General features: G+C 49.3%; 1 pseudogene; it reads left to right on the forward strand.

The window, feature by feature from the left end:
• The first annotated feature begins 719 nt into the window (after positions 1–719).
• LOC144372931 (myelin protein zero-like protein 1) lies at positions 720–24,664 on the forward strand (annotated as a pseudogene).
• Positions 24,665–25,875: the final 1,211 nt, after the last annotated feature.

Consider the following 25,875-nt stretch of genomic DNA (forward strand, 5'->3'; position numbering starts at 1 on the left):
GAACCCGAGTGGCCCTCCGGAGGCCGGGCTGTGCCATTCTTCCCCGACGCTTCCTTCGTCTCCCTCCCTTCAGAGCCAGGCACGGTGCTCTCCCACCCTCCCCGACACGTGAGCTGCTGCACTGGCTCACGCCTGGGTCACCTGGCTCCAGCGACAGTGGAGCCCCTCAGCGTGTCGCCGCCAGAGCTGCACAGCTGCGCTCGGGAGCCCTGGCTCCTCCCCAGGATGTAGCGCGGAGCCCGGCTCCAGAGGTCCCAGCTTCTCCTGGGGTGCAGCCTGGAGCCCCGCTCGGGAGCCCGACTCTTCCCCTGGGTGCAGCGCGCAGCGCAGAGCCCGGCTCCAGATGTCTTGGCCCCTTTCCGGGGTGCAGCGCAGAGCTCCGCTCCGGAGCCCTGGCTCCTCCCTGGATTGCAGCTCAGAGCCCCGCTCGAGAGCCTCGTCTCTTCCCAAGTGCTGTGCGGAGCCAGGGGCAGTGCAGGTCCTTGGGCTGCAACCCCGAGCGGTGGGAAGGCTCCAGGCCCAGAGCTCAGAGCCTCTGCGAGCCGCGTATCGCGGACCGGGAAACAAGGCGAGGCGGTGAGGCTGAAGGGAGGCGCTGGGAGCCCTGTGGCCAAGGGCAGTTCTTTGGCCTAGGGGTGCGAGAGGTCCCGGGTTCAAAGCCCGGATGAGCCTAGGCTTGTCTCCACTCCCCGCGGCCCCACTGCAGGCCTTAGAAGGCCATGGGGCCACCGCAGCTCCGGAGCCCGCAAGCCAGAGGCAGCCCCGCAGGGAGCACGACCCCTGAGGGTGGAGGATCCCAGGGCGCACCACGCACCCGCTGCACCCGCTGCACCCGCTACACCCGCTGCACCCGCTGCACCCGCTACACCCGCTGCCCACGCTGCACACGCAGGTTGGGGCCAGGTTTGTGTCCCTCACACACTTTCTACGTCTTCCCGCCACTCCTCGTAGCCGTATTTGAGAGTGAAGCGTTCCTCTAAAGTTTCGCTCACCCATCCTAGAATCTTAAAAAGTTATCTCCAGATAATGGAAAATAAAATAATGTGTGCAACATTCATAGCCCAGCTTCAAAAATGTACCAAATTTTACCTTCCTTTCTCTCCCTACGAATTGGTAATCCTCTCCTGGATCTGTGAAATTTCTATTAAAAAAAAAGCATATAAACACTGCATCAAAACATGAGAAAGAGACTGGGGATATAGTTCAGTTGGTAGAGTGCTAGGCTAGCATACATAAGGCCCTGGGTTCAATCCCCAGCACCACCAAAAATCAAATGAACACACACACACACACACACACACACACACGGACTTTCCCGAAAGCATATGTAACCTGTTACTAAGGGAAAACTGCTTTTGAAAGGAGTGGGCAAGCTGCAGAGTAACCCTCTAGGTTGCCACTGACACTATTTGCTCCCCTGACTTTGTTTATCTGCTGGTCATCATTGTTAAGCAAGTCCCAGGGCATTTAGTTGCTTACTTTGCTCCTAAAGATAGGAATAAAGGCTCTGATTTGATGTGGCAGGATTGCATTGTGCCATCGGGCAAGTTTGCTATTCTTGGCCCTTCTTGATTCCCACAAAGCTTTGTGGCCATTTGTCTCATCAGCAAATTCCACCCCGTCCTGTTTTTCACGGTGGACTGTCTACTCCTCTGTCCCCAGTTCCTTGGCAGGCCTTATTCCTGGCAGTTCCAAGGGAGACAACACTTGACATCTCAATGCAAAAAGTCACTTTTATAGCCAAGGGCTCTGGGATTGAGGCACTGAAGACAGTATGAAGATAAACAAGTCTCTGACAGCCGACAGGCATTGCCAAGCACCCACTATAAATTATATTTAAGACTTTCAATCACCATAGTAAGAAATGTTATGCCCAAAACATAAGAATGGAGGCTCAAGGCTCTTCCATGTTTGCCAAAGTTCAGCTTGTTAACCCAGGATTGGATTCAGGGCTGCCCCATGGTGGAAATCTCTGCTGCTTTCTAAATTTAACCCTCGAACAGTACCTTGAAAGAAAAGATGAGGCTAGAGAGACTTGGGTGTCATGAGCCAAGAGAAAATTGGTAAATCCTAGAACACACGAGCTTTCTTCGGGTGGTCCAGGGAGAAACGCAAGAGTCCAGAGGCTAAAGGTTAGAATTGATCTGTTAAGGGAAGAAGGATGTGTAGAACACAGAGATTAGAGAACCAGGAGAGAAGAGTTAGGTTCCCTCTTTTCAGTTTTTCAATTGGGTAGAACGACTTGTCCACTATCCACCAAACAGCTTCACTCAGTGCTTATTTCATGGACTTACAAAGGCCCAGGCAGGTGAGCAAATGGTGTGGCTGATAAGAGGCAAGAGGTAAAAGTGGGAAAAGTGGAAAACTCAGGTCTGTCAACAAGGGCAGCTCTCAGGTCCCACTGACTACAGCCACATCTTACAGGTTTTTTTTAGAAGGACATGAAATTTTCAGTTTTATGTTTTTTTTCAATAAAATATAAATAGCCTGGAAGCAGCCTTCAGGTCATCAGTTTTCCTCTTCTACCCCAAAAGGCCAGAGTATTCCTACCACAAAAAAATATTAACACCAGTCCCAAAGTTGCCCAGCTTCTGAGGTATCCCAGAGCCCGAAGCTAGGTATTTATTTTTCATGTGTACTTTTTAAGTTAGGGTTAAAAAATCATCTATTATTTCTCATATAATCTGATTTGGCAGAGCAGAATTCGTAGTGAAAGTGATTAGTATTAAATCTCAACAGTTGCAGACAAAAATGACACTAATGAGGAGGGGAAAGTCAAAGGAAACCTCTGGTTGTAGGTTGAAACCAAAGACTGGAAACAAGGTGTTTTGAATGACTTTGCAGACAAGGAGATGGATGGGAAGACTCCAACACAGGTAGCAGTCGGTACCATGAACAAGGCAGGCAGTAAGGGGAGTTTGAGTTTTCCTCCCCACTTTCTCCCTTAATAGGTACATGTTGGGCCGAATAACAACTAACTGCTCTTTGAATAATTCAGAGTGCTAGAAAAACCAAACCAAACAAACAAACCCTCATCTAAAGACAGTCACCACTTAATTTAACTGATCTAATCTAATCTAAGTCGTGTGGCAGGTCCGTGACAAAAACAATTGTGAGGTCTCCTTAACCCTTCATACCTATGTGCCTCAGATCCAGGGATATTTAGGATACTGCTGCAAGGTCAGGGAACATGGGTGAAGACACTATACAAAAAAAGAGAATTTTTCTTTCTGCAAAGAGTGAAAATTCCATCTGTACCTGAGAGCAGTATGTGTGTCCCTGGAGTCCTGTGAGCTTACATAAACATCTGTATTGATTTTCTTCTTGATAAAAAAGATAAAACTGTTTCTGTCTATTGGATGTTGTCATCCATGCTGGGAACTGAGACAGTCATGGGTGGCCATTAGGGGAGCTCAGCTGGCTCTGAGATGCAGCATAGAAGGATGGGAAGAATCTTTGTTTCAAAGATGAATGTGAAAAGTGACATTAGCCACTCTTGGAAGTGCCATGTCTCCAGACCTCTTTTTATGTCAGATGTTAATTTTCCCTATTTTTAAAGGGAAAATATAGTTATGGTTTCACATTCTTCCAATGAAACTATCTCAATGTTACTTTTGAGCCTTTGTTTCACCATCAGCCATAGGGAAATAAATAGCGGGGTGTTGGAGCTGGCTTACACCAGCTGATGGTTAGACTCTTCCAGATCCACTTTTGGTGACATCACATTGGTGGTTTCAATGAAGTCACATAGATGGGTTGAAATTATTCATGTTGTGAGTCTTCTTTATGCCACAAACATTGGCAAACGTTATATATAAGGGCTTTCATTTTTTTTGACTCTGTTTACCAGCCTACCACTAGAAAAAATAAAATAAAAATAAAATAATACAAAATCATACCCAGTGTATGATACGTCAAGATCATTGTATTGTCATGAGCAACTAATAAAAAAAGAATTTTAATGCAAAAATACATGTATAATGGCATAAATTGATCTGAACATACCTTATATACAGAGATATGAAAAATTGTGCTATATGTGTGTAATAAGGATTGTAATACATTCCACTGTTGTGGAATTACTTAGTACTCACTAAGTTAAAGACTTCAGGCCTTTGTGATACTTTTTTTTCAAAACATCCTATATCTAAGGTGGACTCAGACTCACGACTCATGTGGTGTGATTTTGTGATTGCTGTTGTCTTTGATACATGAGTTACTCCCACCACTTTTGTATTTGTCTACTATCAAGGGTGTAATAAAATAAACAAAAATGCTTTTAGAAAACATTGATTCCAAGTGCCTCTTCTTTTCCTCCTTTTTCTGTGTATCTGCCAATCTCAACCAAAGACTCCACTTTTACTGTATTGCCCACCTAAAAATCCCCAGCCGTGTTTCATTTCCAACTCTTCATCCAATCTAAGCCTTCCCCTTCAACTTAAGAACTTTTCTCTCTTCGGCCAAATTAACCTACATAATTTGCTTTTAAAAAGCAAACACCAACTTACGTTTTTCTCTTTCTGCAAAGTGCCCTTCCACTCTGTCTTGATTCTGTCCACATTCCAGATAAAATCAAGGGCATCTCCATAAAGGGAGCCTGACCTCTCCATTGAATGTGACTTCAACTGCACATGGTCTGTTTGGTACTGTAGGGGAGATGATGCAGGAGGGACTTACACAGGGAAAACAGTGGTATAAACGACATGTCAGATACCGACCAGGAGGTCCATAACCTCTCTCCCACAGGCCATTTTCCGGTGTTCTGCATTTGACTAGACACTGCACACAGCACACACACAGCACTTTTCAGTACACATTCCCATGTGTGTGTCCATGTGTGGTAGCTAATGAGGCTGCATCCCCATAGAATCCAGCATTTATTAGCTATTCAATAAAGAGGTGTTTTATTGACTTCTTTTTTTTAACCTTTTTTTTTGGTATTGAGGATGGAATCCAGGGATACTTTACAATTGAGCAACATTCCCAGCCCTTTTTAAAAAATTATTATTATTATTTTAAATTTTGAGACAGGGTCTTGCTCAATTGCTGAAGCTGGCCTCGGAGTTGTGAGCCTCCTGCCTCAGCCTCCCCAGTTGCTAGGATTAGAGGCATGTACCACACCCCCATTCATTATCCTTTTTGTTCTGGTGAAGCCTTCTCACAACAGGATGGGGGACAGATGTTTCCATTCTTCATGTTTTAATTCATGTCTAAGTGTGAGTGTTTACACTTGGAGCCCTTTCTGCCAGTGAGAAATTGGTGCTGATTAGTTTGGATGCCTTTACTAGATTTTCCTAGGAGTGAAGGAGCACTTCACTGGGATTTGGGGCTCATTTAAGGGCAAATTGTTTATTGTAGTAAGACATAAATATGTGCTTCTGTTTCAATAACTGAAGCTTCACGTTATAGGGAACCTCATATCTGCCTGTCATCTGTTTTAAATGTTTGACAGCTGTCTGGTCATTTGTAGCTGCTGTTGGGGTACAGAGGCCGAGTCAGGCTCCTGCCTGGAGATGGGGGTCCCTCAGGAGTTAGGGTTAACTGTGGAGCTGGTAACTAAAGGGAGTTTGCTTCAGTGGATGGTAGCCATGGTGTGTACAGGGAGTGCTGAGTACTGAGGCAAAGGGGTGGCCGCTGGGGGCTTCAACAAGCAGGCAGGCAGAGGGTCCCAGAGGCAGGCCTGGCCTCAGGATGGGTGGAAACCAGCGTCATGCGGCCAGAGGAGCACACACTGGGGGCTTGTTGGTGTTGGATTAGAACTATGGGTTCTGGAAGGCGTGCGGGAGCTTTTCACCTGGGTTTAAATAAGAAACGGGTACAGACAGGTTAGCAGTAAGCTGGGGTTTACCCAGAGCCCGCCCAAGGATAACCCAGCAATGGACCAGCTCCATTTGAGTCACTCCCTGTGTGGGGAGGATGCCACCAGCCTATCTGTGGCCATTGGGCTAACTCTGCATGCCAGTGCGGTTCTGAAATGGCAGGGTTTTGTTAGTTCTCTGGTAAACAGTTACTGATTCAGAAGGTCATAGTGCACTGCTTTGGTCTTCGAGAAGTTCAGGTCCAAGCCTGTCCTGCTCACCAGGCACGGTCTTGTGCAGGAGCTTCGGGTCCCCACATCTCACTGGTGTGCTGGAGGGTGGTCCTGTGTTTCGAATCACCCCAGGGCCTTTAAAAGGTCCAAATGCCCGGGCCACACCCCATACCAATTAAGTCAGAGTGGGGAGAGGTGGCAGTGGGACCCAGCAGTAGTAATCTTTTTAATAGACTTTATCTTCTAGAGCAGTTTAAAGTTTACAACAAAATTGAGAGGAAGGCACAGAGGTGACCCATAGTTTCCTGCCCACAGGCCCCCCAGAGAATGTGGTGTCCCCATGGGGGTCACGCTTGCTGCTGTGTGTTTCATGGATTTGGTCTGTGGTGTTGCGATGCCTCTGCCATTATGGGGTCTCACATAGAATGGCTCATTACTTTTCAGTGATTTCAGTTTGAAGGTTTTTCCTATCTTTTGGGCCGTATTTTGGGGTGAGGTATAACCCTGTTGCTGTCAGCGCAGGTGTCCTTCAGTCTCTTGTTCTGTCCCTGCAGTGGTGTTTTGTATTGAGCTCTCTAATACACTGTGAACCACCATCTGTGAGCTCAGGGACATAGGTTGAAGGTGCAGCAGTGGTTCTTGGCTTTAGGAGTCTTTAAGTCCCTCAAGCCCTGGGAAGTGTGAAGTAGGAGTATGTGTCACCTATCGGATAAGCCCCAGAGCACTCGACACAGATGGTAAGACAGGCTGCTACAGCTTATTAGAAGTAAAATTGTCTGACTTTGTGCCCAAAGTGTCTTATTTTCATCTGCTATGATGAGAAAATGTTCAGGTACTTGGTGCAGAATGCTGGGCCGCCCCACCAGCGACTCTGGCACTGATGTGTGGACTCTAGTCTTCCATGCAGCCCCACCCCACGTAACAGCCCCTCAGTCAGGGCCAGGACCCAGCCGCTGCGGCTGCACTGGAGGTGTTTGTCCCCACTGGGCTGTCAGGACCCAGGGGCTGAGGCTGAGTCCTAGCTTGTGTGGGAAGAATGAATGGCTGATTGAGGAAAGGGAATCAGTCACCAGAGAGAGCAGAGCAGATGTCGAGGGCCAGGAAGGAACACCAGGGCTTTCAGGGACCTTGATTAGTCCATGACTGGCCCTATTCAGGACCTTTTGGATATTGCTCATTTCAGAAACAGAAAGGTCTTTGAGGCTGGGGACGTGGCCTGCTGGCCATAGATCATGGGGAAGGCGTTGGCCTGGCGTGGTGACCCTGTCTGTGAGATAGCAGGCGGGAACTCCCCTTTGGGAGTCCCCTGAGAGCACCGTCTGTGCCTCCCTGGACCCACAGCGTCATTGCTGTGAATGCTGTGCTGCTTGCAGTGGTTGGAGCCACTCAGGGGCTGAAGCTTATCTTAGGGCTGAGTTATCTGAGCTGTTTGATTTTTTTTATTCTCCTTAATTTTTTTATTTACTTTTACCAAAATTCAGACAGATATTTGTTGAACACATTGCAAAAGTCCAGTGTTCATCCAGCAATAAGGGTGTACACACCGGTGAACGGGGACACCGTCCCTGCATTCTGATGGCCACAGACATTGGTCCTTCCAGCAGAGTGTGAGCCAACAGGGGAGCACAGGATGTGGGGGGGCTCAGGGTGGGGGCTCAGGGCAGATGCTGGAGGAAGTCGGTTGAAGATTGGGCCTGCAGCATAATTTCAGACAGAGTGGAGTGGAGTGTGTTCCTGACAGTGAAAAGCTGGTTTATTAATGTGTAGGGCTCATGGGATGGAGTGTGTTTTTGTTGCCTCCCCTACTTTGTGCCATTCACCTGGGGAGCTGGAAATAACAGAGAGGAGCCTGCATCAGCCCCAGGGTGGCCCAGCTCTGAGGAGCATGGCTGCCAGATTCCATGCTTTCCCTGGGATGTTCTGGAATTTAACGGGAGTTCCCTCATCACCTTACTACAGTCTTCCTTCTCTTTTAAAAAGTTTTTATCCTAAAGTGAATGTACACATGAGAGAGACCCACTTCCAGGGTGGATGTGAAGTGAGCCCCGGGTACTCCCTCCCCACCTGGGAATTGAGCCTGCCGGGCTGTTCCCTCACACCGGCCTGCCCTGGCCCGGGGAGTCATTCCTCTAGCTCTGTGCTCAGTGCATTGTTCACTCTGCTCTTTTAGTGTCTTTTAAGAGGCCACATCTGTGCTTGTTAGGAGATGTCACAGTGTCAGACTGTCATGGCATAGCGAGAGAACATAGACAGGCCACAGTTGCTCAGTGGCTCGGGGAGATATCCTGACTACATCAAAGTGCTTCAAACAATTTTTCAAACAAAACCCTCTTTCAGTTTCAAGGAAGTAGCAGGACCTATTATAAAGATAAGGATCTTACAAATCTGCATGCTGCAGGTGGACGCTACCACAAAGTGACCAGCCAGCTGAGCGCCAGGCCAGCCTCGACTGCCCCAGTGATTTCTTCATAGCGATGCTGCTCAGTACATTTCCAGTGACTTCACGGTGTGAGGGCTAGAATCACTCGGAGGAAGCTCGTCCCGGTGGGGAGCTGGGCGCCACCGTTGCTTTTGTGTTACTTTAATAATTCAGAATGTTGAAATGGGCCACCTCAGGAAGTAGCCTCTTGGGTGAACCATTCCCAAATTTGCTTTTGTCTTTGTTATGATGGGCGTTGTTTTGTATTCTGTCTTTTCTTCATTCTTTTTTCTTTCTCAAATGTCCTGTGTCTCCATCTACCGTGTAGGAACATCAAGCTCTGAATGTCAGTCGGCCATGGGAGGGATGACCCCGGCCAGCTGGTCCTGAGGACCTGTTTTCTGCTTCTCAGATGGCTTTGTAGGTGTCGTTGGTTGGGCTGGGTCCAGGCTTGAGCGGCACTGTTACTTTTGACTACATGCTGCCTTTTAGTGGTGAGATGCATGTTAGAAGCCCTGTTCTCTGGACAACGCTAAGGGAAGGGTCCTTTTGGTTCTGATTTCGTTCCTACTCTTTAAACTCTGGTATGACTCAGCAGACTTCTGCTCCTGGGAGAAGGCCCAGGGAGAAAGCAGGCCCACCCACGTCACCACGCAGGGGCTCCTACATACGTTGGCTTATGTGTAATGAGGACCTAGAGCTGGCCGTCAATTCTCATTTCACTTCATTCCCTAGGCTGTTGGTTTTCCCAGAAGTCAGCAGGAAGCTTGCTTCTGGGCCAAGGCTGAAATCATGTCACAGCCTTCTTGGCCACTGTGCCATAATTGCAAATCCTAGGTTTGAAAAGAATCTGTTCTTATTCAGACTGGGGTTCCAGTCTTTAGTGACATGGAATGTAGACTAGAACAGTACTTTCTGGATATCTCAGTGTTCTTTATGTTTGCATTTTCACCATTTTAATTAGCCTGTAAAACCTCCCTTTTATGCCTCTGAGGGGAGCTGCCTGAATCCACAATACTTTTACTATGTATTTCCATAATACTCTCAGTCACTTAAGAAGGTGAGGGTGGGGCTGGACAAAGTGCACCATTCCTAATTGTTTAAGAAAATCATCCCTTGCTTGAGCTGCATGGAATGCAGGCTGAGGGGGAAACCTGTGTGAAGTTTCTCTTTCCCACACAGGAGAGCATCTCTAACAGATGCTGTTCACGGTCACATGCACTTGGTCAGGAACTGCTGCAGTGAGCTTGGCCAAAGTCCTTTGGATTCTAGGCTGGGGGTATAGCATGGTGGTGGAGTGCTTGCTAGCATGCACGAGGCCCTGGGTTCAATCCTGAGCACCACAAAGAGAGAGAGGAAAAGGCATTTGGATTCTGCAGACAGTGAGGTGCATGGAAACCATGTGCACCTTGAAGCAAGCGTTCCGACTGAACCCTCCCTACCTGAGGCATTCTCTTCCTTGTCCCCCATAGTGTCACAGTGTCCCAGGGATCCCAGTCTCCCCATCCACAGCATCCTCTGTCCTGAGGTACCTTAGTCAATGGTCACCTTTATCACAAGGTGACCAAGGTGGTTGCTGGAGCCCGAGTAGGATGGTGGGAGATGGGGTCTGAGAGGTTTGCGAGACTTGGCCACAGAATGCAAGGACTGAGCCCATCCCTATGTGGGAGCCATGGAGAGCTTGAGCAGAGACAGGATCCAACTTGTGTCTCTCACATCATTCCTCTGGCCCTGTGGACCACCGTGCCCAGTGGGTAAGATACCAGTGTGCTCAGTGGGTAAGGCCCTGCAGCAGTCTATGAGCAAGACCATGACTTGGTGGGGAAGGGAGCTTTGTGCTCTAGTCATGGGTCTCAGTAGAGATCATCTGTTTTGCCCACAGTTTTGGAGGCTGTGGTGAGCAGGAGGAGTCAGGGAAGGGTCCCAGCCCCCAGAAGGCTGGTTGCCATGTGCTGAGGGAGAAGAGGGTGGGAAGGAACGTTGAGGGGCGGGACTCAGGAGCTGAGTTTGAGGCAGCCAAGTGACACTGGTAAGGGGCGAAGCGTGTGCTTGGCATATGGAGCTGCTTGGAGTCTGAGCCTGGGTGAATGAGAAGAGGAGTGTTGACTAGTGCTCAGGCAATGACAGGGACAGAAGAGGTCAGGGAGAGCAGGGAAGGAGTGGCAATAGGATAGGAATAGAGTCAAGGGGGAGTGGGATCCAGAAGTAGGTCTGTAAGACGAGCTGAGAACGAATCCTGATCTAACCACCTTGAGGTCGCGGCAGCCCCTGAGAAGGACAGCGCCAGTGTAGTCGCCAGTGTGGTCTTGGAGGTGAAGGCTGAATATCCACATTCAGGAGAAAATGGGAGACTGGACACGGTGAGCAGGGCACACAGTTCTATTAAGATTTGTAAATAGAGGACGAAAGGGCCACAGCTGCAGGATTGAGCTTTGCCCTTAAAACTGGGATTGAGTGTGAATGTGGCACTTAAATGGCTGGCAGTGGTGATTTCACAGCCAAAGGAAAGGTCAGGGGCAAGAGGGAGAATTGCTGGATCGGCGTCCTTGGGTGGCAGGGCAGAGGAGCTGCAGGTGGCTCTGCAGAGATTACCGGCTTGCCCGTGGTGGGAAGGCAGGACCTGCTTGCCCATGGCGGGAAGGCAGGACCTGTGAGCAGATGCTGTGGGGGCAGAGGTGGCTTGGAGGTGTGAGAAGTTCCCTTCCCGGTGTTCGGTTTCTTAGGGAAACAGGAAGTCAGTCAGTAGTAAGAAGGAGAAGCTGGCAGAGGTGGAGATTTGGAGGAATGTGGGCTGGGAAGGACTTATCTGCATCCCAGATTGCCTCATGCCTAGAATGAAAACAGGAAAAGTACCCTCTGGCCTACCTGGTGCCAGGGAAGCTCAACTTGATGTTCTCTGGCCAGCACAGCCTGGCGAATCTCCATGTGGGTGTCACTGGATTTTGTTGCAGTGAGACAGAAACAAATCTGTGGGACAGGCAGAGAAATTTAACTGCTTCTCCTGGTTCTATCAAGCTGTGTGAAATTCGCTTTTCCTTTTTACATCCTTGGCTTGCTTATTAGGATGATGGGCAGCTGAGTCTGGCCAGCTAGATCCAGGCACTGTCCCTGGTCTGGCTGCAGTGATGGGTGGATGGGATATGTGGACAGACTGCTGGGCGTGTTAGGAGCCTTCATGAGAGGCAGGGCTGTTGGGAGTAGCCGACACACACTTAGTATGCAGGAGTTACAGGTTGTCCCCACACCAGGTGAGAAAGGCAGGGTCTCCTGGAGGTCAGCGACCGCCTGTGGAGGGTGAAGCCCACCCTGTGGCTGTGTGCTTTGGAGGCTGGGCAGGGAAGCAGTGCATACAGGAGGACTTGGGGAGCGTGTGCTGGGTGGCTGGGGGATGGTGGGCTTTAGCTTCAGACCTGGCAGCAGGATCAGTGAACCAGGTGTCAGGGACACTGGGAAGCCAGAGGAGACGTAAAAAAGCCTGACTGTGAGGAATGGTGAGGATGCAGGCCCTGACACAGAGTCTGGAGCACTGGGACCCAGCTGCGGCTGTCACAGCCTGGGGCAGAAGAAAGGCTACCATCACATTCCCGACACTTGACTGTGCTCCACATACTCCCCTACAACACAGCACCGTCTGGCCCAGTTGTCATCAATGCTGAGCCAGAAAACCCTGGGTTTAGGTGTGGCCATTTGGGTGACTGGCCGGGGTAGGGCCAGTCTTAGCCAGATCACCAGAAAAGGGAAGGTAAACACAGAAACCAGGAGCTGACTAATGGCCAGGGCAAATGGCCAGGGCAGCCAGAGCGCCTTGGGGAGGACGATGGTCAGCAGGGGATGAGGGAAGTGGGCTCACTGGTCGGAGTCCCTTTCTCTTCCTGGAACTAGCCGATCGTCTAGATTTGGACTCAGTCCTGGCTTCAAGAGCTGCGTGTTCCCATTAGCCAGAGTGATGGGATGGTTCATATGAAAGGCACGAACTAGTAACCAGCTTTGGTACAACTAGGTCAGGCCTGGCCTAGAGTGCCTAAAGCCGGTTAGGCATATTGGATAATATTTCTGCTCAAAATCATTAACTGTAAACGTGTCTGCTTGGCCTCGAGCCCACAGCTCTGCAGCCAGGCCTTGATCTGGCTCAAGAATCCCTAGGAAACTTGTTTGTGACTTTAGAGCCTGGCTTTCCTTGCAGGGCTTTCTGTGGAGACAACTAGTCAACAGGGCAGAGTGAGTCAGGGCTGCTAACTAGCCTCTTCCTGCATGAACTGGTTAACTGGCTCTCCTGGCTTCCTGCTTGGTTCTGAACTCCAGTGCCCGGGCCTGCTTTTCTGTTTACCCACAATAGCAAGGGACTTCTTTTGTTTGCTTTTAGTCTGAAGGAAGGGCTTGTTTTGATGTTTGGATCACAAATAATAATCTATTGTTCCCTATAATAATAATCCACCCTCTTTTAGCAGAAAAAAATCTGCTTGATGTAGTGTGGCTATCAGTTTATTTAAAAGAATAGCCAAAGTGCCCACTGTGTCCTGAGAATAAATATTTGGAAGATGGTTGGGAGGAATGGGGGAGTGCCCTCTTCTCTCTGGCCAGAATCATCCTTAATGCCTCAGTAAGGCTCTGAAACTGACCATCAGTCCTGGTGACAGTATCGATCCTTTTCTGCCTGTTATGTTTTAAGAATCATCAGAACAATGCACATATTCACTACCAACAGCTTGTTTTAAAATATCTTATTTTGAAGGGCTGGGTGAGTTTAAGCTAAGAATTTTAAAGAGCCTCAAGGAGCAGCCGAGCTCAGTGTGCCAGCGTGTGTTTTGCCCACTGAAGCTTTTCCATTAGCTGAGCCCAGGACATGGCAGCGAAAACATCCATCACTGGCTGCATGAACACAGCTCTGTTCTCAGGATCTGAAATCAGAGGCCACTGCAGGAACTATTATGGATTGCTGCTAAAATGGGAATCTTCACTCAAAAAAACAGACTCAAACTAAGTGAAGGTTAGAAACAAACGTATATGGCCCTAAAATTCTTAGCTTAAAACATATAGTCCAATGCTTTAAATGTAGGCGAAGAAAGTTCTGGGGGTCACAGTGCAAATCTGAGAGCTGCTTAGAGGAGTAGGATGTGCCTCACTTTGCCGCAGACAGGCCACGGGGGCAGCTGCTGGCTCTCAGTGGGTGAAGGAGAATTCTGGAACTCCATGCGCCAGGGACACCATGCCACAGAGGCCATGTGGGAGCTGAAGTGAACTTTGCCAGCTGGGAGGGGCCGTCTGAAAAGTCTACACACTGGTTCCAGCTGTAGAGCATCTGGCAAAGGTAGAAACAGGCCGAGAAAGGTCACCAGGGACTTGGGGGCAGTGAACCAGGGCCCAGCTGTAGAGATACTGTGTGTGGCACTGTGACAGTGGACACATGTCATCGTACCCAAAGAGTACACACAGAGTGGCACTCACATGAGCTGTGGGCTTTAGTCAGCAATGCTGTGATGGGCTTGCTGACCAGCTGAGAACAACGTGACTAACGGGAGCCAGTGGGGACATTTGTGAGAATTCTCCACTTCCTATTTAATCTGTAAACCTACAACTGCTTTTAAAACGTCTGTTGGTTCTGAAAACATAAATATTAGGTTTAGTAAAACTGATAAAACTTACACAGAGATGAAAAATTGTGCTCTATATGTGTAATAGGAATTGTAAAGCATTCTGCTGTCAAAAAATTTAAAAAAGAGAGTACCAAAAAAAAAAAAAAAAAACCTTTGAAAACTTAAGACCATCAGCAGTTACTCTGTAGGAAATCTTTAGAATATCCTGCCAGAAACGTATAGTTCTGTTTTGCTTTTTTTTTTTAATCTTCTTATTTTTTTGGTGGAATATTTGTTTTGAAATGGCGGTCAAACCCAGGGTTTTGTGAATGCAAGGAAGACGCTTTGCCACTGAGCTACATTCCAGCCCCTGTTTTACTTTATTAGTTTTAGTTTTGGGACAGGTTCCATGGGTGTGTGGAGCTTGCTTGCCCTGCCCTGGCCTCCTGAGTCGCTGGGCGTAGGGGCGCGCACCACCCTGCTCTGCAGTGTGGTGTGACAGCAGTGAGTTCCTGTGTCTGTCTACCTCCTTGTGTCTTCTGTGTCACCTGGTGAGTGTAGGCGTGATAGTCACACTAAGCCTCACTCCTGTGCTTTCCTTCTCTCCAGGGACAGCTGGTGTGTCAGCCTTGGAGGCATATACACCCAAAGAAATCTTTGTGGCAAACGGGACACAAGGGAAGCTGCCGTGTGCAAGTTCAAGTCCACTAACGTGACTGGTGGGTTGACGTTCGTCTCCTGGAGCTACCAGCCCGAAGGGGCTGACACCACAGTGTCAGTAGGAGTGCCCTCTGCCCCACAAGGCCTGCCGCAGGCTTCTGTCCTACTGTCTTGTGAGGACAGTCCATTCTTCGACTGCCCTTTTCCAGAATGAGTGTGGTCCTGGTTTGCTGTAGGCTGCAGGCTGTACTCCAGGAGAACATGAGCAGCGTCTGTCCTGCTCCTGGTGCCCACTTCCCACGCTCCTCCACGGTCAAGCCCTGTTGTGAAGTCCTCTTCCCTGCAGGGTGGCCTGAGCTGACTGTGTTCCCTGGTTGTGGTGTGCCTGAAAAACACTTGCCCGGTTTCCATTTCGGCTGTTTTAGGCATTCGCCTTGCTCCCTTCCCACCTCCTCCTGAGCCCACAGGCTGACTGTGGGACAGGCATGTAGGATCATCAGGAAAGGTCCCAGCACGGCTTTCCTCTCACCTTTGGACGCCTGGAGAGGCAGCTGAGGGTGGAACAGGCAGGGCCTGTGTGGGGGGTTAGTTAGAAACTGGGCGGGTGCAGGGTGGGTGCTTATTAGACCTGGGCTAGTGGTCTGTAAAGTGGAGGTGATGCCCCAACGTGGGGCGCTGGAGGAGGAAGGTCATCAGGAGGACCTGGGGAGTGGGCCCTCAAGGCACCACCCCCATGCACCTTGTTGTGTTGCTGTTGTCCTGTCACACATCCTTGGAACTTCGCCCCTACTTCAGCAGTGCTACACATTTTAGGTTGTGAGCACTTTGCAGGGACAGAGTCCATCAAGTAAGAACACCCACAGAAGTACCGTGGTTTGAACATCGCAAAGTCCACGTGCTGGGAATGTGACCCGTGTTCCTGCGTCAATGGAGTGAGAGGAGCTTGGGTTCCATCACAAGGTGGAGCTCTCCATGGCCCTAGGGCTCCAGAGAAGAGGAAGAGGGAAGATCTGGCACTGGTCTATCTCACCAGGCAGTGCCCCCAGCCATGCCCTGATGTAGCAAGAAGTGCCCACACCTCCCCCTGGAGCTCCGATGGAAAGGCCGGCAGCAGTGACTGCCTGCTGGCTGTTGGGGTTGCCGAAGTCCGTGATCTCGGGACTTAACTTCTGGTGTTGAAAATATGCCCTCTGCCATTGCTGAAAGGACAGAGGATTGCCAGTCACTTGTCTATAGATCATGAGCTGCTCAGGGTCTCCTTTGGGGAAACTTCAAGTACATACAAGATAATCCTAGCGAGTGGAAGAAAAACACCATTCTGTCTGGCCAATTGGCTTAATTTTTGCATGTGGTATTGCCAAAGCCATGACCTCTGTCCCCCAGGTGAAAGCTGTTGCCCTGCACTGGAACCTAAACCTGGTTTGCAGATTCCAGGACTTAGAAAAGGAGGACCTCTGAGTGGCCTGTGTGGGAGGCGGGGAAGGATGAGGTAGAGTCAGGGTGTCAAATTCATTCAGCTTCCTCACAGGGCCATGTGGGTGTGCTTTTGGGTGGGACAGAGTGCAGAAGGCATGGCCTAGTGGTGTCTGCAAGGAGCCTCCCCTCAGGTAGCTATAAGGGTGAGAGAAGACTCCATGTAGAGGTCTCAATGACCAGGGATGGAGTCATTCAGTTGCTCTAGACAGGGAGAGGGGTGCAGCCATCAGCGTCGCAGGAGGACAGACTCCATGCATGTGTTCTCTCAACAGACTGCAGCAAACTTGTGAGGCCTTCCCTTTGCTATTCTCTGAACAGGGGGCTGTTCAGTCCACAGACAATAAAGCAGTCCAGCCACATTGCTATCCTGCCACTCAGGAGCTGCACAGGAGGATCATGAGTTCAAGGCCAGCTGCGACAGTTTGGAGAGACCTATCTCAAAATAAAATAAAAAGGGCTGGGCATGCAGCGTAGTGGTTGAATGCTCCTGAGTTCAACACACAGTGCTACAAAAGAGAGGAGAGGGGGACAGAGGAGGAGAAAGGGGAAGGAACCACCGTGCAGTACCCCAGTGCTGGAATTATCCCTGTTGTGTGGGTTGAAGAAGACCTGCATAATCCAAGGCATAATGTTAAGAGCATTGCTGGAGCTGGTGAGGTGCTGCACTCCTTGGGAGGCTGAAGCAGGAGGATCACGAATTCAAATCCAGCCTCAGCAACTTACCAAGATCTGTCTCAAAGTATAATGAAGCCTGGACTAGAACTCAGTGGTAGAGCAGCCCTGGGTTCAATCCTCAGTACTCCCCCCCACACACAAATAAGAATGTGCTGTTTCTGGTTCACATTTTTACCTAATCAATTTATACTCACAGTTAACTACAGAATGCAGTTACTGATTAAAGGATTCTTTATTTCTAAAATATTAGGATGCATTTAATCAGGGACCAGGTAGCCCTTGTTAGGGCCCAGCACACCTTGGATGGCTCTCCTGGTCTGTGGACCTGGGTCCCCGCGTCTGACGCGCACTTGCCCTTCCCTGCTTCTCCTTCCCCCTTGGCTCCTGTGCTCTCTGGAGCAGTCTGTGTGGAGCTCTGGCCTGCTCCCTTCCCACCTCATCCCTTCATGCTCTGTTTCCCTCCTCCTGAGCTCTAGCCTTGTGCCATCCTTACCACCAGATGCCCCAGCTGAATACAGTGAAAACAGGTGTTTTGAGAGGAGATAGACCTGTCTTACAACTGGCAGCTTGAACTTTTTAAATACTGGTTGAAAATGAGACCTGGTTTTTCTTGTGAATTTTTACTGTTTTATTCCTGTCTTTCACTAGTTTGACCAAGGTCATCTTCATCAATTCAGTTCACAGATGTGATTCCTGCTGTGTGTTAAGGAGTGCAGAGAGGCACATCTTGTCCCCTCTCTTCTAAGGTCACAGTCCAATACAGGACACCTGCCAAGAAAACCCACTGCAGAAGGCGGCTGTGGGCAGCATCGCAGAGCTGCTACCACTGCTGGCCCAGAAATGCCAGGCAAGGGCAGAGATGCTGTGGGAAGGGAGGCAGACTTCTTGCTGGAAGGGCTTCTTTCCTGGGTTGAGAGTTTGTTTATTTCCTGGCAAAGAAGGGAGTGAAGGGCTTTGAGCAGGCAAGACGTGACCATTCCTGAGAGGCATTCAGTAATGGAAGAGCACGAGCCTTGGCATCGAAGCTAGGCTTGAATTCCATCAGGAGGGCCTGTGACCTTGGGCAGATTGCTGTGTTTCTGCTGGTGAAGTTCCAGGGTGGCCATGGGAGTGTCAGTCGAAGAGGTGCACATTCCTCCTGTTTCTGCGTGGCTGGCAGCAGTGCACATTGCCTTGTTCTGGAGTTTCTTGGTAAGGTGACTGGCTTTGGAAGACCGATGCTGTTCCCCTCTAGAGGGAGGTAACATTTGCTTACTGCCCAGTGTAGTAAAGACGCTGTGACTTTGGGGTGAGAGCTGGGCTTGCCTTTTGCCCACTATTGAAGATTTGGACTTGAGGTTGGGTGTGGCAGGGCACACCTGTAGTCCCAGATGCTGGGAAGGCTAGGGAGGGGATCACTTGGCCAGTTCAGGACCAGCCTGGACTGCAGCAAGACCCTGTTTCAGACAACAGACAGAGATCTGGGCTCCGTCTTGGATTCCTCGCCAGTGATGCAGGCTCTGCATGTGCAGCATCCACCCAGGCCCCTCTGGGCCATCCCTGGGGTCTTGGAGGCAAGGGGAGCAGGTCAAAGCTTCCTGCTGCGTCCTACATAATAAGGCTCATCTCCGAGTCTTCTTCATGGAAGGAAGTCTTCCCCGGAACTGCCCTCCCACACCCCACCAGGAAATTTGTTAGTTTGCAAGTAGGTTAAAACCTCAGACCCTTCACAGTTTCTGATGAGTATTTGGGTCAGCTTAAATGCAGGGTATATATTGGATAAATAGAAATACTAACAGTTATTTTATTTCTGCTTGTTGGTGATCATTTAGCCATTTTATTTTTATTTTTATTTTTCTAGTTGTAGATGGGTACCATACCTTTAGTTATTTACTTATTTATTTTTAGGTGGTGCTGTGGATTGAACCTAGGATCTCACACCTGCAGGGCAACTGCTCTCCCACTGAGCCCCAACCCCAACCCTCATTTAGCCTAGAAGGTAGATTAGCCTCCACTCAGACTGGAGTCAACCAGTTGAGAGGCCACTCTGATGAGCATGACTCAGGTATTGCTATGGAAATGTGGAGACAGGACAGGGAACAGCAGATCCGGCAGCAGGGTGGGAGTCACCTGGAAGAAGGCAGGGATCAAGGACCGCTCCAAGGCTGGTGGCTCGAGTGAGTCTTTTCTGTCTGAGCCCATTTTGTGCTGGATAACATGTAAGGAACTAAGGTTATTTCCTATTGATGGAGGCTGGGCAGACCAAGATCAAGGGCCCAGCACCTGGCGAGGGCCTTCTTGCCGTCCAGCTCCATAGCAGAGGGCCAAGGGGCAGGAGCATGCGCTCTTTTGGTTGGACCCCTTATCATGTCATGGGCCTGTCCCGAGGGTGGAGCCCGCACTTCCCAAGGCCTCCTGCTCGCCCCCTCTTGACACTTTCAGCACGAGTTCAGACAGCAGCCTCGGTAGAGATGAGATGAGTAGACAGAAGTTTACAGCAGGTGACAAGCTTGGAGGGCAGGGCAGCCACCCGTGAAGTGGTGGGCCATCAGGTGAGAAGTCTGAAGCACAGGGACACTGTTGATGCCAGGCCAGGACATGAGCACTCACAGAGTAGAGGTGGTTATGAGGTCAGGAGGTGGGTAGGGTTATCTGCCAAGTCACTGTCCCCAGCACCACGTCACTTGTCCAGGAGGAATGAGAGCACAGGCCCCCAGCACAGCTGCTTGGCTTAGATCTGAGCACTGGGACGGTCCCCTTCCCATGGTTCTGGGTCTGAAGGTCTTTGAGAAAGTTCACTGCCAAAAGCAGGTCTGAGGAGAGCATGATGACACTGGAGGATGGGGCTGGAGCTCAGCCTCCAGAGGTGGGCACCTCTGGCTTGGGTTTCACATCTGAGACCTGTTGTGGGCATGGCATTTCTTCCATGTGGAGTCATGTGTGGTGAAGGGGATCAAACCAGGGCCTTGTCCATGCCAGGCAAGCACTACTGTCGAACCTCACCATGGCCCATCCAGGCTCCGGGGATTCTGCCACTGAGTGTGGCTCACTCTGCTCTTGCTCCAATTGCAGTTCTTCCACTACTCCGAAGGACAAGTGTACCTGGGCAACTACCCCCCGTTTAAGGACAGAATCAGCTGGGCTGGAGACCTGGACAAGAAAGATGTGTCCATCAACATAGAAAACGTGCAGTTCATTCACAATGGCACCTACATCTGCAACGTCAAGAACCCTCCGGATATCGTTGTCCAGCCTGGGCAAATCAGGCTGTATGTGGTGGAGAAAGGTACTCGGCCATTCAGCGTTTCCACGGTGGTGGCCGTCCTCTATCCCAGGCTCCACTGGGAATAAGAGTGACCTGTTGGTTGTGTTTGGAGGGAAGGCTTTAGCCAGACAGCTGTTCTGCCTGTGTTTGTGGACCTGTGGCCCACCCCCCAGCCCTGGCTGCTGGGAACTGCCCATTGTCTGGCTGTGTCACTGATTCCCCCATTAGGAGCCTGTGGACTGATCCTAGGGATATTGGCTTTTCAGTGTTGATTGTACAGAACCTGAATTGATGGTGGCTAGTTGAAGAGGACAGTGGGAAAGAAAAAAATCAATGCTGTTCTGATGTCTTCTAGCAACAAAAATTTGACATTTCTAAAAGCAGTACAAATATTTCCCCCTTTTCTTTTCAAATAAGCAGGAAATTCATGTTTACTTTGAGTAGAATGATAAAGTCCACCTCTCAGTCTTGCTTTGGTTTTAGGACCAGGGATCAGAAGTGCTCAGTTCTGTAGTTGGTTCTTTATAGCCAGCGTTTGCGTATCCTCAGTTGGGTACCGGTGTCTGGCTGGGTGACAGCTGAGTGTACAGGGAAGGTGGTGCCTGGCTCGTGGGCCAGGCCCATCTGCATAGGGAGCTGCCTTCCTCCCTGCAGAGTCCTCACCGCTGTCGTCTTCTCTCTCCAGAGAGTCTGCCACTTGTCTGGCTGGGTGACAGCTGAGTGTACAGGGAAGGTGGTGCCTGGCTCGTGGGCCAGGCCCATCTGCATAGGGAGCTGCCTTCCTCCCTGCAGAGTCCTCACCGCTGTCGTCTTCTCTCTCCAGAGAGTCTGCCACTGTTCCTAGTATGTGTGGTGGTGGGCATAATCACTGCTGTGGTTGTGGGTCACCATGATCCTGGCCGTCCTGTACCGAAGGAGGAACTCTAAGCAGGATTACACTGGGTCAGAGACTCTGACTCGGGAGGTGGAGAGACAAGGCAGGGTTTGCATGTGTGTGGGGAGAGCTTGTGAAGAGTGACCTGCATTGCCTCTGTACCCTAACTGGCCTTCTCCAGTCAGTGCCTCTCCCAGCTATGGACAGGAGGCTGGCCCCTGCTCTGCAGGTCCCTTTTGGACAGGATGGGCTGCACTGTTTGGGATGGTCCACTCTGCGTTGGGATTCTGAAGCTGCAGACTTCACTTGCCCTACCTGAGTTTAATTTCTTAGCATTAACCTAACGAGAGTCTTCTTTCTCATTGGGTCGATACAAAACTCTGGTCAGGAAGTCCTAACAGTCCTAGCCTGGTGTGATGATGTGGGGCTCCTCCTTTTAGTAATTTCTCTCCCTACCCCAAACTGGGGCAGTAAGAGTTGACAATACAATCTACCAGCAAGGGCTGGGGATGTGGCTCAGTGGTAGCATGCTCGCCTAGCATGCGTTAGGCACTGGGTTCAATTCTCTTTACCACATAAAAATAAAATAAGAATTTTGTGTCCACCTAAAAACTAAAAAATAAATATATATATTTTTTTAAATCTACCAGCAAGGAAAAAAAGTTTCTGTTTGTGACTTCTCACAGGACACCTTTAAGCACGGTGTGTCTGATTGCAGGACCTTGCCTTTCCTGCCTGGGCTGGAGATCTAACCCACATAAGCTATGTAGAGCTTGTGTGGGGACTGGGGCCCTGTCACAGGCATAGTGCTGCAGGTGCGGGACATCCTGCAGGGCTGGCACAGCACTGCGTGCTGTGCACTCTCTTGCTGCTGGTTGACAGTGGATCCTCGTTTGCGGACTGCTGGCATGGAGCTTAGGAGTGTTGCGAGTGGACGGGCTTGAGTGCTCCGGTGCTGGTGCGGCCCACGTGGGATGCTTCTCTGGGGCTGGCTTGGTTCGCTTGCATGGCAAGAGTTTTCCTGAGCAGGCAGAGGGTTGGTCTCAGCACAGGACTAATCCAGGTGGTGGCGTGCCAGCTCTTGCCTTGGGGCTAATAAAGGCAGAGCGACGTTCTTTAGGACCCTGCATGGCATCACAAGTGCTGCTCTTCTCACTCTGTTTTTTTTCCCTCCCCTGCCTCCATCCCTTGGTGTGCTGGCCGGCTGCCTCTCCCCCACTCCTAAGGAGAGCTGACGTAGAAGACGCTTGGCACTGTGGCAGGCTGGGCTCCTCCTCTCCAGTAGACACGTGATAACTAATCACAATGCCTGTTGCTGTTCATGTTCCTTGTCCATTCAGCTGTCTCCCTGTGGCCACTAACCAGCTTGCTTCGCTAACCAGCAGTCCTCGAGGTCTGTCCACAAGTATGTCAGGCAGCTGCACACAACGTCCAGATGAAGTTGGTTCCTGTGGCTGTGAGTGCTCTCATGGGAAATGTGCACGCATGTGTGTGTACGCTTGTGTGCACGGACGAGTCTTTGTTTTCTTTCTTCTTACATGAGTTTTATCATCAGTCACTGAGCCTTCTTCCTGTCAGGGTAATTACACGACCTTGGCTCAGCCAGGCAGCCTCCCGTCCCAATGGACACAGTGTCTGTGGTGTGCTTCAGTCTGAGCACTGACACTTTAAATGTGCTCCTCCCCAAACCCCAAAGTTGTCAGAACACTGTCCTAAAGGATTTAAGCTGTGGGGCTGGGTTGTGGCTCAGTGGCAGCACACTCGCCTAGCATGCCTGAGGCACTGGGTTCGATCCTCAGTACCACATAAATGTAAAGTATTGTATCCACCTAAAACTTAAGAATGAATATTTTTTTTAAAAAAGGACTTAAGCTGTGCTGATGACACATCACTTAGGGACTGCTGATGACCCCTTCCAGGAGCTCCTGTCCCCTCTCTCTGTAGCCTTGCTGCTGAAGCCCTCTCACTGGGAGAGTTCACCTGCAGAGTGGCACTCCACACTTCCCACCCTCATGACTTCCTGGGTGGTCTCTTTGTCTGCTGTTTGTCTTTTCTGTTGCTTTTGGTGTGGTTGTGTTACCAGTGGTGAAATAGAATATGGGGAACCAAAGGATGGGGGAAGAAAAGCCAAGACTCACTCTGGATGTAGTTTTTAAATACATTCAGAGGACGTTTGCTTTTGACGATAGCAAAAGCAGATTGCATTAAGGTATAAGCTCACTCCTTTGGACCTTTGTCCCAAAGTAGGGTTTAAAAAGCAGCCCAGACTGTGTTGTGATCAGAACCCCCAGTTTTCATTTGAAATGGGGATGAAGGGGTGGCACCACACTGATTTCTGCAATAGATTCACCACTTAAAAGAACGAGTATCAGGTGGAAAACCGTCTTCAAGGTGGGTGACCCTCGGGTGCCCACTGTCCGCTGTCTGTTCACCTATATGCGCTGTGTCTAGCCTCACTCACCGTTCTGTGTTTGTTTTTATTCATTTTAATTTTTAATTTTCTTTTTACATTTGTTCTCCAAATTGCCATTACATCAGCTGCAACACATCAGAGAGTTTGTCTCCAGTTAAGCAGCTCCACGGAAGTCCTCCTCCAACACAGAGGGTCTGGTAAAGAGTCTGCCTTCCGGATCCCACCAGGTAATGGCCAACAGCAGTCCTTCCCCGGCACCGAGCTCCAAACTTTGGTCTCTTTCCCTTCTGGGTTCAGGAAAGAAGTAGAGCTGAGAGAGAGAAAGAGAGAGAGAGAGAGAGAGAGAGAGAGAGAGAGAGAGAGAGAGAGAGAGAGAGAGAAAGCAAGCATGAGCGTGCTCAAGGTCCACTCTCGAGAGACCACAGCCTTCGTGTGTGGAGGACACTGCCCTGCTGAGGTTTCCACCCAACAACACTAACACATTATTTGCTCAGAATGTGACTCCTGTGGCCCAGGTAGAATTAAGAAATGGCTTGCTCAGCTGAGAGAGTCTTCAGTGAATTGCCCAAGGAAAATCGAGCAAATTGTGTTCTGAACTGAAGTCCTCTAAAAGAAACTCACAGGAAAAGCCATCTTCCTGGGGTTGAGTAAAACAAAAATGATTTTCATGGATTCTGTAGAAAAACATGGGAGGCTTTATCTGGATGATCGTCAGGCTCAGTTCCCAACTACTGCAGAGATGCAGGAGAAGTGACTTCAGTTGGAATCTGGCACAGAGTGGCCTTGTGGCATTGTGGGCAGCACCATCTGGCCATGCTGTGGCCTTGCCGGGCAGCTGCCTGGGTGCCTGGGACCACGTGGTGCTTCAGGGTGTGGAGCCGGCTGAGCTGGCCAGCTGCCTGCCCCACGGAGGTGCTAGTGGGACAGGGGCTTAGAGGAAGTAAAGACGGCAGCCGTGCTTGAGAGACCCTGTGGGTGAGGCCTGCACCTTGCTTCTGGCATGCTCCGTGGATGGAGTTGGAGAATATTATGCTAAGTGAAATAAGCCAATCCCCAAAAAACAAAGACCAAATGTTTTCTCTGATAAGTGAATGCTGATCCATAATGGGGGTGGGGGGAAGCATGGAGGAATGGAGAAACTTTGGATAGGGCAAAGAGGAGGGAGAAAAAGGGAGGGGGCACAGGGGTAGAAAATATGGTGGAATAAGATGAACATCATTACCCTAGGTACGTGTATGAACACACAAATGGTGTGACTCTACTTTGTGTACAATCAGAGAAATAAAAAGTTGTGCTTCATTTGTGTATTGTGAATCAAAATGCATTCTGCTGTCAAGTATAACTAATTAGAACAAATTAATAAATAATAATAAAAACAAAATTAAAAACTCAGAGATTCTTACTCTAACCAATGACTTTGTCTTTTGCTTTTGTAAATAATTGTGTATAAACAGTCCCATCTGCTTCATGCAAGAAACTCTGGAGAATCTGGAGAGCTTTTTTTTAATATAAATTTTCTTCTACCTATTTTACCTTTATTTTGTTTATTTTTATGTGGTGCTGAGGATAGAACCCAATGCCTCATGTGTGCAAGGCAAGCACTTTACTGCTGAGCCACAGCCACAGCCCTGGAGAGTTTTGATGACCATTCCTTTCTTAAAATAGTTGAAGCCCTTATGGGCTGCATAAAGCTGGCTAGTACAAACCCACAAATACTTTAAGTTCAGAATCAGAGCCATATGTGAGTTGTATGAGATGATTTTCAGTTACCTATTTGTAAAAGATGGTATTTTAGTCAGCTTCTGTCACTGTGAGGAAAATACCTATTGAAGAAATGCCCTCTGCAGAAAGAGCCCCAGACAATGGTTTTGAATTATTTTTGCCATTAGAAAGAATATTTATAAAGGAAAAATGGTAGTTCACTGCCATTAAACATTTGAGCCATCCAGTTCCCTTCATCTGGATTTCATGCTCACTGAGCAACTTTCTGATATTTACCTTCCTTAGAGGTTTGTCTTCAGTGGAAGATGATGTGAGAAGAGACAGGCATTCCAGACACAGAGCCAGTTCCAGTCCTCTTGTGAATCAATAAATTGACATGCTGGTTTCATGCATCAGCTCTTCATGCTTAATTAATTAAAGCTGAGAGATGGATCTGCACTCAGTCTTCTAAAAATCCAGTTCTTAAACCTGCAGGGCCCTGGACAGTAGTGGTGCCACCCTGTGAGGTCTCTCAGAGATGCCAAATACTCATCCTCTGATGTACCTCACCTTGCCTTTAGCAAAAAAAAAAAAAAAAAAAAAAAAAAAAAAAAAAAAAACCTCCTCTAGCTTTATATGTATCTGCTGACTCTGAGAGCATTAATTATGAGGAACCAGATATGGGTTGGCAAATTGGCAAATCCCTGCTCATGATTAGAGAAAGAACACTAGACAGAAGAGGATAATACAACCCTCCTCCCTCAGCAACTAAAACAAGTCTTAATGTGTTTTGTGTATGAGGATGTTAT

This window comes from Ictidomys tridecemlineatus, unplaced genomic scaffold (genome assembly GCF_052094955.1).
Source record: "Ictidomys tridecemlineatus isolate mIctTri1 unplaced genomic scaffold, mIctTri1.hap1 Scaffold_195, whole genome shotgun sequence".
NCBI classification, from domain to species: Eukaryota; Metazoa; Chordata; class Mammalia; order Rodentia; family Sciuridae; genus Ictidomys; species Ictidomys tridecemlineatus.